Source organism: Magnolia sinica, chromosome 13 (assembly GCF_029962835.1).
Source record: "Magnolia sinica isolate HGM2019 chromosome 13, MsV1, whole genome shotgun sequence".
Lineage (NCBI taxonomy): Eukaryota > Viridiplantae > Streptophyta > Magnoliopsida > Magnoliales > Magnoliaceae > Magnolia > Magnolia sinica.
In genome coordinates, this window is record NC_080585.1 from 25075784 (window position 1) to 25086439 (window position 10656).

Genomic DNA, 10656 nt, shown 5'->3' on the forward strand with positions numbered 1-10656 from the left:
GTGTTCTTCAAGTAACGCAATATGCGTTTGACGGCTGCCCAATGTGGCTCCATAGGATTTTGCATATACTTGCTAACTTTATGGACTGCAAAAGCAAGTTCAGGCCGAGTAAAAGAAAGATATTGCAGCCCTCCAACTACACTTCGATACAAATGAGGGTCATGAAAAGGGATGCCATCAGATTTGGTTAAGGGCGGTGAAGTCGACATTGGAGTAACACAAGGCTTTGCTTTGTCCATTTTACTACGTATAAGGAGATCAAGAATGTAGCGACGCTGAGATAAATACAGACCATGATCACTTCGGATGGCTTCAATGCCCAGAAAGAAATTAGGTTCACCCATGTCTTTTATTGCAAATTGGTCTTGCAACAAGCTTATCACTCGGTTAATGGTATGTATATCTGCACCAGTTATAATTATGTCATCGACATAAATTCAAAAATAAATAAGAGTGGAGCCATGGTGATAAACATAGAGTGAATGATCCGCCTGACTTCCTATAAAACCAATGGCTTATAGCTGATCAGTCAAGCGAGAAAACCATGCTCATGGTGCTTGACGAAGACCGTAGAGTGACTTTTGCAGGTTACAAACATGTTGCGAAAATTGAGGATGAATGAACCCTGGAGGCTGAGTCATATAGACATCTTCTTGCAAGAGGCCATGTAAGAAAGCATTTTGGACATCAATTTGTCGAAGATGCCAACCATGAGAGACTGCTAGTGATAGAACCAACCTTACGGTGGTAGGTTTCACCATAGGACTGAATGTCTCGTCAAAATCAACACCCTCCTGTTGATGGAATCCTTTGGCGACTAGGCGTGCTTTAAATCGTTCAATACCACCATCAACTCTTCTTTTAATTTTGTACACCCATTTGCATCCAACAAGATTGGCAATAGGAGGTTTAGGAACCAAAGTCCAGGTTCCATTAGCTAACAAGGCATCAAACTCTTTATTCATAGTCTCCCGCCAATTGTGATGTTTAACTGCAGTTGAATAATAGGTTGGTTCTTTTTCTTGGGGTTGGATTGTGGCCATAAGTGCTTTCGGAATGGGATATCGAATATGGGAGTCAGATGCTAATTTTGGCTTGTAGATGTTGTTTTTGCTTCTTGTAATCATGGATTGTATAATTTGAAGTGGAGGGCGAGGTGGAGAAGGTAAGGGAGGAGGTGCTGGACTGTCTTCATGCTGAGGTAGAGTAGTATCCCTGGCAGGAGAACCTGAAGCAATATGAAGATCAATTTGAGGACTAGATGTCAAGGCCAAATGCAAAGGGCGTGGTGCAGCAAACTGAACATTTGTATCTATAGAAACAGAGGAGCTAGAGGGTGATAGATTGAGATTTGGTGGGAGGATAGCAGGAGCAGGTTTTGGAGTAGGTTCGATAGACTTAGGGATAGTATATGGATAAAGAGATTTGTCAAAGACAACATGACGTGATACGAAGATTTTTCCTGTAGACACATCTAAACACTTGTAACCTCGATGACCAACACTATACCCAATAAATATGCAGTTTTTGGATCGAAAGTTCATCTTGTGTCGATTATATGGATGTAAATAGGGCCAACAAGCACAACCAAAGGCACGTAAAAAATTATAATCTGGTTTGTGATGATGGACCATTTCATATGGTGATCGATGCTGTAAAATTGGAGTTGGCAATCTATTGATAATAAAAACTGCAATTAAGAAGGCATCTTTCCAAAATATTTTTGGTAAATTAGAGTGAGTAAGTAATGCCAAACCAACTTCAACAATTTGCCTGTGACGCCTTTCAATGGCACCAACTTGCTAATGTGTATATGGACAGGTTATTCGATGACTAATTCCCTGATTTTGTAAATGTTTAGTTATACTGCGATTTTCACCACCCCAATTGGATTGGAGAGCCTTAATTTTTGTGTCAAATTGGCGTTCTATAGCAGCTTGAAAACGTATAAAGGTTTGATATGCATCAGATTTGAGTTTCAAGGGAAAAAGCCATAAGAATTTAGTAGCATCATCCAGAAAACTTATGTAATAACGTGCACCAGAGGTTGATAAAACAGGAGTTGGCCCCCAAACATCAGAATATATTAACTCCAATGGTTTAAAAACAAAAACAAGCACATTGTGAAAGGGCATAACATGACTCTTAGCCAGCTGACATTCAGAATAAATAGAAGTATTTTTATTTTGGACAGGTAATAAAATAGCCTTATTGATAACTGGAAGGGAAGCATGACCGAGACGACGGTGTCAGATATTCGCAGACACACGAACACTAGATGGAGCTTGTGGCTGAAGACGAGCAAGAGAAGCCGAGAAGTTGTAAAGACCATTACTGAGTGGTCCTTGATACAGGATGTTCCCCAAGTAATCCTTCACAAGGAAGAAAGAAACATGAAATGTAAAGAAAACATTATTGTCTAGACAAAAACGCTGAACAGAGAGAAGATTTTTCTGAATATCTGGGACAAGCAAAATTTGATTAAGTACAAAAGACTTGGAAGGAGATGAGAGAGTGAAAGTTCCACTTTAGACTATTTTCAGACCTGCACCGTTAGCCACCTAGATATGATCTTGACTTCCATAGTCTTCATTTGGAAGATGAATATTGTTCACGTCATTGGTGAGATGATGGGTAGCTCCTGTGTCGGGATGTCACTCATTATCAGTATGTTGATAGTGCGCAGCAACCATGGCTTGTGGCTGATTTTTGGGAGTTTGTTGGTCCTGATAAGAAAGATTAAAACGGTGATAGCATTTTCTGGCAGTATGTCCTGGTTTGAAGCATATTTGACATATAATTGAGTTTGATAGACCCTGATCATGGGAGGTGAAACGACCACCATGTCCTCTCCCATGGTAGCCACTGCGACCACAGTTGAATTTTTGAAAATTTGCAGCCATGCGAAAAGTGGATTGATTTTGCTGCTAAGGTTGCTTAGTGGCTATGTTTACTGAAGCAACAGCATGAATGGACTGATTATTGTGATTAATTCATGACTCACAGATTAGAAGGAGTGAGTAAAGTTCCTCCAAAGTGACAGGATCAGATCGAGAAGTAATTGTTGAAGCCAAGGAATCATATTCCTGGTCAAGTCCCTCAAGCACATAGGTGATTATGTCATCAGGTTTTAGTGGCTGTACAGCTAGAGCAAGTTCATCAGCCATTCACTTGATGGAGAGAAAATATGCATTAGCAGACAAAGCACCTTTGCGAGCGTTTGCCAGCTGAGTGCGAATCTGAATTACTTTAACACAGGAAATTGAAGAAAATGTTCGTTCTAGTGCAAGCCAGACATCCCGAGAGGTTGTATAAGACATGAATTGAGTGAGTACATCTTCAGTGAGCGAAACATTAATGGTGGCAAGGATTAAAGAATCCTGACAAAGCCATTGAATATAGTGAGGATTAAGAATTTTAATAATAGCACTTGTGCTGGGAAGAGGAGCATCAATTTCTTGAGGTGGAGTTGAGATTGTGCCATCAAGGTAGCCAAAAACAGCTTGACCTCTGAAGTAGGGTAGGGCCTGAGCTTTCCATACAGGATAGTTGGAAGAGTTAAGTTTGACGCCGATAGTAAATGGAAGATTGGAGAGGGATGGGATAGCAGTAGTAGGATCAGTAGAATTATTTGAGGTTTCAAAGGATGAGGAGGCCATTGAGGATCGGAATGGAGTAGACGTTGGTCTTTTAGTAGAGCTCTGATACCATATAGAATTATACTCAAGTTGATGAAAATCTGAAGGATTGAATTTTTATATGTGTTTTGTTGTACGTATATAAGGACTTTAAATAGACTTTCAATAGAACAGAATTGTAACTGTTATCCTACTTAGTTGCCTATACAACGTATGCATTCAAAATTGAAAAGTTGTTAGCTATACTCCTAAACAAGTAGAGTTTGTTAAGGTGCTTTGAACTCTTAAAATAGAGAAGTCTTCTGCGGATGAATTGGCCTCATTGACCTGTTCTTCTACAATGCAAAAGGATCACCATTGTAATATAAGGATTACTGTTGTAATGCACATGCATTTTCAAAGGGATCATTCTTATACATTTTCAAAAGGATTATTGTTGTGCATTTTCAAAAGAATTGGCGATGTGAATATTGTCATTTTCACCAGGCATTTTCCATTAAATTCAAAAGAAAGCAAACTCCATGAAAAATAATTGAAATATCAAACTCTCATCAAACTATAGTATAATACATTAAATTCTCAAACTTTGATCATTCTCTTAATAGCAAACTCGCATAAGCATCTCCAACTAATACTCCACCAAAAAAATTTAAAAAAAAAAAATACTCGAAGAAACGAAGATAATGCAGGGTGGTCATTGAAAGTTGTCGAAGGTGTGATGGCATTGCACAACTACCTTCCAACTGTCGAAACTTTCAGAATATGTGGTAGTCTTCCTCTTTGGAAAAAAAAAAACCTCGAAAAAGGGCAATGGACATCTCCTTCATCTTGGTCCCACATATGAGCTTTCGGACAACTCTTATGGGGCTCACTAGGTGGTCATGAGTGAAATACACATTGTCCAATTGATGGGAGTTTTAATTTTATGGCATGTACCCAAGTTTGAGGGAAAACAACTTAACAAGTTGACCACAATAAAGAATGAACAACCAATGTTAGTGTCATTTGTAGATCATAAAGGGCTTGAATCAGATTCAATTCAGTGCTTTCTGGGTTTCAGGATTGGTCTATTAAAAATGAGCAAATCAATCTCTCAATCATGGTTTAATGGGACCACTCCACACACTTTGAAAAAGTCCTCTTAACTTCTTGACAACTCAACTAACATATGAATTCCAACTTATAGTAGGGTATTTTTATCCCTATAAAAATTTAAAAATTATTAAAAAGCAATAAAGAAAAGAAAACGAAAACGAAAGCCAAACACTACAAGACAAAATTGGAGCTATCTTGGTTTTTTTAAAGAAAAAATACTCTTTTAAAAAAGGCGGAGAGGGTACAATGCTTGTTAAGTAGGTTTTTTTTAATCATTTTTTAAAGGATGATTAGAGGACGTGTGTGGTTTGTGTAAACAAAGATAAATAGTTGATAAAAGCATAATAATAAGTTATGATGGATGTTTGGAAAGAAGGAAAAGTGCCGCTAGGAAATCCACACTTGTTTCCTTATCAAAAATCTACAGGCCCCACTATGATGTATGCGTTATGTGTACACTGTCCTCTAATAAAACATTAATCTCCTTAAAATATGCTTAATTCCCTTAAAATACAAGTAAATACATCTATTAAACAGGGCTATGGGAATTTTACAAAATAGTACCCCATTAATAATATTTACATTCGGATAGTTTTCTCTGTCGTCAGTATGAATTTTTCTAAAATGACCAAATTGCCCACCAACGTTGACCCTCTGACCTGGACACGGATAGCATATAGTGCACTGAAGGCCTCACTATGACGGATGCGTTTAATCCACGCCGTCCATCCAAATTTCCAAATCATTTCAACATACAAGACCAAAAAAAAAAGGTAGATCCAATTCTGAGGCAGACCTCACTGCAGGAAACAGTGACGATTAACGTTAACCATTAAAAACTTATCGTGGGCTACAAAAGTTTTGGATCAAGCTGATATTTCATTTTTCCTTTCATCCAGGTTTGTGTGTCTTTATCCACGGTTGGATGGCAAACAAACGTTACGGTGGACATTTAGGTGGGCCCTTGTCAGTTTTCAACCATGGGTGTTCCGGTTTCGACACACACACATATATATATATATATATATACACACACTCCGTTCGTCCGTTTGGCGAGATCATTTTAGGACAAGTGACCAAAAATGAGGTGGATCCAAAATTAAAGTGGGCCACACGAGAGGGAAAATTGGGGAAAGAAATACTTACAGTTTAAACCTTCCTGGGCTCCACTTTGATGTTTATATGCCATCCAAACCGTTTATAAGGTCATCACCACAAGGATGAAGTGAAAATACAAAAAAAAATTAGCCTGAAACAAAGCTTTTATTGTCATGAGAATGTTTCACTTAATCCCCACTATTTCCTCTCGTGTGGCCCACTTGAATCTTGAATCCACCTCATTTTTTGTCTTCTGTCCTAAAATTATCTCGCAGAAGGGATACTGAATATATTTCCCAAAAACATGGTGGTGGCCCAGCCAGCATCCTTGCGGAGGAGCTTCCTGCAAAAGCCTTTCGCGGAAAATCCCGTCGCGCACAGAGGGAGAGAGAGCATTAAATGTGGAAAGAGGAAGGAGGAACGCGTTTGTTTCCCAAAAGAAACAAAAAGGTGAGATAACTATGGAAGGTGTGCATGTGTGATGGATTTGGATAATGTATCAAAATGAGTAAGAAATCCAATCCGTTAATCAAATAGAGTTCATTATAGGTATACGAAAGGTATAAAATATATATATTTCTTATCAATAGTACATAATATTTTTATATAAGAAAAGTGGGCTGTTAAAAATTCATTCCAATAATTTACTCTCAACTTACATGTGTGGATTCAACTATAAAGTCCATTTACAAATTTTTGGCACATAAAATTTAATTAGTAGGCCATGTTTAATAAACGAGCTAGATCTTTGACACGAATTCCCAACCTACTCGCATCGCGGTTCATAATTAGGCATTACATGTAAATAAAAAGAGATGTTCATGTAATTTAATACAATGCTAGTTGGACCAATTTGAATGGCCCATCTTGTTGTGTTCGACCATCTCTCTCTCTCTCTTTATATATATATATATAAGGTTAGGTGCGATTGAGCTCATGGGTACATCCCTTGAGGTCAAGTTGTGAGGCCCCACCATGATGTATGTCAAACATCAACACCGTGTATTTGATGGGTCCCATTTAAATTAAGGGATATCCCAAAAATCAGTTGCATACTGAACTTAGGTAAGTCATGCCATCTAAAATCATATGAAGACATAGCTAAAACATATAAAAGCACTTGATGGGGCCCACCTGAAAATTGGATGCATCTGAAAATTGGTCTAACCCCTCATCCAAGTGGGACACACATAATGGATAGGCTGGATTTGTGAACCAGCTCTCAGTGGACCCAACAAATGATTATGAATGTTTTAATGGAGGGTAACCTCTCTCAACTTTTGTATGCGGTGTGGCTCACACAAGTCATGGATTGACTTGATTTTTAAGCCCCGGGCCCACCATGGAATGGTACATCTGATTGATGGGGAAGATGTTCGACATGCATCATAGTGGGGCCCACGCAACTCAACCTAAATGGGAAGTTCCCATGAGGTCCACCGCATAGAACCTTTTCCCCACACACTTTTATATACGTGTGCATGGGAAATGGTTATTTGCGGTCCACCTCATGGGAACTTCCTATGAGGTCAAGCTATGTGGGCCCACTGTGATATATGTTAAACATCTACCCCATTAGTCAGATGCACCATTCCATGGTGGTCCTTAGGGTTAAAAATCAAGTCAGTCCATGACTTTCATGGGCCACACCACGTACAAAAGTTAAGAGGGGTTACCCTCTCATTAAAACATTCATAATCATTTGTCAGAACCATACAAAAGTTAAGAGGGGTTACCCTCTCATTAAAACATTCATAATCATTTGTTGGAACCACTGAGATACGGTTCACAAATACCGGCCATCCATTATGTGCGTCCCACTTATATGAGGGGTCAGACCAAGTTTAAGATGCATCCAAATTTTAGCTGAGCCCCACCAAGTGCTTTTATTTTAGGCATGTCTTCACATGATTTTAACTGGTATGGCCCACTTAGGTTCCTTATACAGCCGATTTTTTGCATATCCCATAATTTAAAGGGGACTCATCAAATGCACGGTGTTGATGTTCAACATGCATTGCGGTGGGGCCCACACAGCTCGTCCCCACAAGAAGTTCCCATGTGGTCGACCGCATGGAACCATTTCATGTATGTACGTATCAGTTCCGGAAACCTTTAACCGTCCGCAAAGACGGACACAGATGGCCTGTCCTCCGGGGGCTTCCCGTAATCGAAATCTGTGTGGGGCTATAGAGATTTCAGTAACAAATCCACTCGGTTCATCAGTTTTGAAAGACAATGAAAGTATAGGAATCTGGAAACCAGGAAGATCCAAAACTAATGTGTGCCCCACCACGCAATATTGGATGCCCACTAATGGAAACTTTGTGAGGGCCACGGAAGTTTTGAATCAAGAAGATATTTGTGCCTACACGCAAACAGTTTATCTGAGTAGTAATAGCCCTATGAACAGTTTGGATATCCTATCAACATCATGGTCGAAGGTTTCAACGGTGGAATTTTGTGTTCCCACTGTTTAATGTGGTGTGACCATATGAGTTTTCAATCTTCCTGATCCATAGAATCCTGTCTATTTTGGTCTTGCAAAACTGATGGACAGATTGGATTGTGACGGGAATCTCTATGGACCCACATCGTTTCTGAATACATAAGCACAGGCAATCCACGTGGGGCACACCAAAGTGGTGCCTTTAACCTGGATTGCACACCATGCTCTGTGGGCTCCACCATGATGTATGTATTTAATCCACACAGTCTATCAATTTTGGCAGATTATTCCAGTGCATAAGCCATAAAATTAAGCAGATCCAAGTCTCAAGTTGACCACACCACATGAAACAGTGGTAATGGACTCCCACAATTAAAAACTTCTTATGGGCTACAAAAGTTTTGGATCAAGCTGATACTTGTTTTTTCCCTTGATCCAGCTACGTGTGACATAATCAATAGGTTGGATGGAAAATAAACATTATGTTGGGCATTAAGGTGGGCCTAGGAAGTTTTTAATGGTGGATGTTCAATCACCACTGTTTCGCATGGCGTGGTCCACCTGATATTTGGATCTGCCTAATTTTATTTTTTTTGGGTCATGCCCTAAAATGATCTGGAAAATGGATGTACTGCCTGGATACATCATGGTGGGTCCCACAAAACACCAACTGGTAACCACGTCCGTATTATAATGCAATTTGGCCAGATTTTTTTCTTTTTTAGAAAATATTTTAATAATAACAAATATTTATATTTAGGTACCTATTTAATTCTTCTTAACTAACCTCATTACTGAAGGGTCATTTTCATTATTTTAGGAAAAATCATTGTTGTCTAGTAGACAAAACCCATTTGCCAACGAGGCAGCTTAATGAAAAGTCAATTAAAAAGGTATGGACATGTAAATGTCATATTAATGAGATACTATTTTGTAAAATTCCCCTTTTAATTGTTATGTCTACATCGTCGATTTGTCATTGATGACATAGCCCATGAAATTCGGGTCGGATTCTCCGTGAAGGAATGAAAAGAAATCCTCTGCACTCGACATAGACGATGTGCACTCATGGGTATTGTTGTAATTCTTTTATTACAGGAAGCAAATGCCGCCTTCTCTTCTATTTAAATAAAATCCTCTAACTTACCCAGAGAGAAGGAAATGCCAATCCTATTTCCTTTTTCTTTATATATTTACATAGGTCGCCATCCTCTAACCTGGACACGGATATTTTTCTTTATATATTTATAGAGGTCGTCATCCTCTCACGCAGGGATGAACGTGATGAGGATAACTACTCCGAATTCACGGAGCTTCTCTGGACTCCTCACAGAGACTTCTCGAATCCACGAGGAAAGAAAACAGAAAATAGAAATAAATTTTAAGAAATTCGAAATTGATTAATTGATTAATAAAAACGTGTTCACAACCGTTCTCCTAATTGATTAATTGATTAATAAAAACGATTTCACAGAGACTACAACTCAAACTCTTAGAATCCGCAACTTACTATAAATAGTAAACTTATTATTTATAGACGGTCGTGATGTCTACTAGTGCGCAAGGTTTTCGGCCAAAAATAGTAAGTGTCCTATTTGGCTTCACCAAACCGTTCTCCTAATTATTCTAAGTTCTTTTCATGTTGGGTGCAACTCCTAAAGCCCAACGAATGAAGAGTTATAATCAAACTAAAACTTACTATTTATAGTAAAAACGAAATTAAAACAGGGAAACAATCGTCGATCCAGGGGTTTTTGGCAATTCCGGGTTGTGGAGCCCGGTGTAGCCAGGTTGGTTGGCTTCAATAGCTCGTTCTACCCCAAAATCATATATTTTACGTCAGATAACTCATTTCAGATTGCGAGATACGCCCGATTTAAGGTTTGATGGTCTGGATCACTTCTGTCGTCGATCGGGCCTTTTCTGATCCATCTTGGCCATGTAACTGTCTGCGACCCGCTCTACATCATCCTCTAACCTAGACACAGATAGCATATTGCGCATTGTGGGCCCCACTATGATGGATGCGTTTAATCCACGCCGCCCATCCAAATTTTCAAATCATATCAACATATAAGACCAAAAATAAGGTAGATCCAATTCTGAGGCAGACTGTGGGCCCCACTATGATGGATGCATTTAATCCACGCCGCCCATCCAAATTTTCAAATCATATCAACATATAAGACCAAAAATAAGGTAGATCCAATTCTGAGGCAGACCACACTGCCGGAAACAGTGATGATGTCAACCATTAAAACTTAGTGTGAGCTACAAAAGTTTCAGATCAAGCTCATATTTCATTTTTTCCTTCATCCAGGTCTGTGTGTCTTTATCCACGGTTGGATGGCAAACAAATGTTATGGTGGACATTTA